Raw genomic sequence first — 3744 nt, forward strand, 5'->3', positions numbered from 1 at the left:
CCCTCCCTAATTGCCCTTTGATGCTCCACTCAGTCAAATGTTGCTTTGATATCAAGGGTGGTCACCCTTCTCTTCTTGAATTCAGGCATTGTCCATGTTTGAACCAAGTAATGAGGCGACAAACTAAGTGGGTGGCACAACCCACACTAAGAGTCAACCACATTGTTGTGGGTCTAGAGCCACGTGTAGGCCAGATCAGGTAAGGATGGCAGATTGTCATCCCTAAAGGACAGTAGTGAACCAGATGGATTTTTATGACAATGGTTTCATGGTCATCATTCAACCCTTAATTCCAGATTTTTAAAATTCAATTCAAATTCCTCCATCTGCTCTGGCGGGATTTGAACCCAAGTCCTCTAAACATTAACTGAGTTTCTGGATTAATGACCAAGCGATAAGTCCACAAGGCATTACCTCCCATTGCCCTTTAGAAAGAAAATTCTGCCATCCGCACCCATCCTAGCCCCACTGGAGAAGGAGGCTCCACAAATAGCTGCATCTTCAAATCTGAAGGAATCCAGCCAATCAGTGCAAAATACAAGGCTGAAGCATTTGGATGTATATTCAACCAGAAGTGATGAGTGGTTGATCCATCTCAGCATCCTCCTGAAATCCCCAGGATCACAAATAGTAGACTTAAAGCGATTTGGTTCACTCTATGCAATATCACAAAATGTCTGAAGGTACTAGAGACTGCAAAGGCTCTGGGCCTGACAACATTCAGGTACTGAATGTCTGAAGGTACTGAAGACTCATGCTCCTGGCCATGCCTCTAGCCAAGCTGTTCCTGTATTACAACACTGACATCTAATCAGCAACATGGACAGTTGCTTATGTACATTCTACACATAAAAACCAGAAAATATTCGCTCCCTCTGTCTACTTTTTAATCATCAGAAATGGAAGAAGTCATTGACAGTTCTATTAGACAGCACTTGCACAACAGGGGTGTAACCTGCTCACTAATGTCTAGTGTGGGTTGTGCCACCCACTTAGTTTGTCACCTTATTACTTGGTTCAAACATGGACAATGCCTGAATTCAAGAAGAGAAGGGTGACCACCCTTGATATCAAAGCAACATTTGACTGAGTGTAGCATCAAAGGGACCTAGCAAAACAAGAGTCAATGAGTGTCAGAGGAAATGATCTCCACTAGGTGGAGTCATACTGGCGCAAGTGAATATCGCTGTAATTGTTGGAGTTCAATCAGTTCAGCCACTGGACATCACTGCTTCAGCATTGACCATCACAAGGTCAGAAGTGGGGATTTTTGTTAAAAGTTGAACAATATTCAGCATGAAGGGCAGGTCTTCAGATCGTGAAGATGTCAATGTCAAAACGCAACCAGACCTAAACAACATCCAGGTTTCAGCCGAAAGTGACATTTAACATTGGTATTGCATAAGTGCCAGCACCTGCAATATGACCGTCTGCAATAAAAGAAACACCGAGATATAATTTTAAAAGTGAAAGGCGGGAGGTTTAGAGGGGATTTGAGGAAAATGTTTTCCCTTACGGGATGAGAGGGGTCTGGAATGAACTGCCTGAAATGGAAGTTGAGGTGGGAAACCTCACAACCTTTAAAAAGTACATGGATAAGCACTCGAAATGTCCTAACATTCAAAACTTTGGGCCAAGTTCTGGTAAGTGGGATTAGTGTAAACCTAGAGTAAGTTTTGTCCGTGTAGTCTCGATGGGCTGAAAGGCTTCTTCTGTACGGTATCATTCTATAATTCTACAATGCGATTCCATTTTCAAAGTTACTTGCTTCCTTTCAGGGTGTGTGCTCCAACTTACAGTAGTTTGCTGTGTTAGCATCTTTCTCTCTCATTTCCCTTCTTTTTCATTTTCCAATGACCTTACATTGCAGTTTACCAGTAGTGAGATTATTTCAAGTCAGTTGTTTCCTTTTAATGATGAAATGACATGAGCTTCGTTTTTAAAGTTGACAGTATCTTCAGTGAGACTAGTCCTGACAGCTGAATCTTTCACTTGTACTCCAGCCTGTAATACACTCTGAGTGTTGGCTGTTCTGTAGGACAATCATTAATCTGCAGCTTTACAACTCAAAAAGTGTGGTGCTGGAAAAGCACAGCCAGTCAGGCAGCTTCTGAGGAGCAGGAGGGTCGATGGGTCCAGCATAAGCTCTTCATTAGGAAGAGCTAATGAAGAGCTTATGCTCGATACGTCAACTCTCCTGCTCCTCAGATGCTGCCTGCTCTGCTGTGCTTTTCCACCCTGATCTCCAGCATCTGCAGTCCTCACTTTCTCCTCCTTTACAATTCAGCCAGTTACATGCTCTCGAGATATACATTAAACTATTTTTTAATAGATATTTTTATTGAAAATTTAACATGTTTTTACAAACTTACAAAATAATACACACAAATACAAACATTAATATACAATGAAATATTAACTAAATAATAACCAAAACCTAACAAAAAAAAAGAAGAGATAAAGAAAAAAAAGAAAACAAAACTCAACTAACTACTAATCTAACCTATAACTAACCAGAGCGTATAATAAAATATCTTACATTACTCGAGAAAAAAAAGGATAACATAGTAATTAATTTGTGAAGTACATGCTCAGAACGAACTAACATCAAGTCATAATAAAACTTGTATTCATACAGGATTCCTCCCCCCAAAGGCCCTCGGACCAGTCAGAACCGCTACCACAACTAGCTGAAAGCCCTTACAAAATGGCCGAAATATCTGTATCTATATAATTCAGGAAGGGCTGCCATATTTTATAGAATAATTCAGATTTTTGGTGCACCATATTTCTAAGAAAGTCAAGGGAAATACATTCCATGACCAACCTTACTAATTCGAAAGTCCTGGAGGGCCCTCAGCTACCCAGTTTACTAAGATATTTTTCCTTGCACAAAAGGAAAGAATGGAGAATGATTTCTTCCTGTGCACATCCGGGGAAAGCAAGCTTGAGAAGACCAGGAGAAGAGATACTGGATCTACTCTAATTTCCGCTCCCAAGATTTCTGTCAAAGCATTTGCTACTCTGACCCAGTATTTGCAGATCTTATGACATGTCCATAAGCAGTGTGTGAGAGTGCCCACCACTATTTTACATTTGGGACACATTGGAGATGCTCCTGCCCTAAAATTTGCCAATCGTTCCGGTGCTGTATGAGTCCTATGGAGTATCTTTAACTGAATAGCTTGGGTTCTATTACAGATGGAGATTTTTCTGGCACTTTCCCAGATGTCGTCCCACATTTCTGTGGATATTTCCAACCCCAATTCCTGATCCCATGTTCTAAGCAATTGTCCCATGTCTTCCGAAACTTCATTATGTAGTAAATGATAGAAAGTGCTGACCGAGGGTAAACCCATTGGCCACGACACTCTTTGTTCCCTATCTGATTTATAAAGTCTATCTAATAACATAGTCTTCTGTACGTAATCTCGAATTTGGAAGTATTGAAAGAAGTCTCCATTAGGTAGTCCAAATTTCTGGTGTAGCTGTTCAAAAAACATCATGACCCTCTCATCAAACAGATCCCCTCAACAAAACTATATTTTAAAAAGCATCTGGACTCCTTGATTAGATACTGAATTTTAATTTGCTCGTGGATACCCTTTATTCTATGTATAGAAACTGTTGATCAGATTCAGGCCTTTCGTGTTCAGAGTGCTCTGGGGAGATTTATGCTGGACTGTCTTGTCTGCTTTGTTTTTTCAGGTTCTGTCTGCAAGTGGAGCCTTGTGCACCCTGGCC

This window comes from Hemiscyllium ocellatum, chromosome 33 (genome assembly GCF_020745735.1).
Source record: "Hemiscyllium ocellatum isolate sHemOce1 chromosome 33, sHemOce1.pat.X.cur, whole genome shotgun sequence".
Lineage (NCBI taxonomy): Eukaryota > Metazoa > Chordata > Chondrichthyes > Orectolobiformes > Hemiscylliidae > Hemiscyllium > Hemiscyllium ocellatum.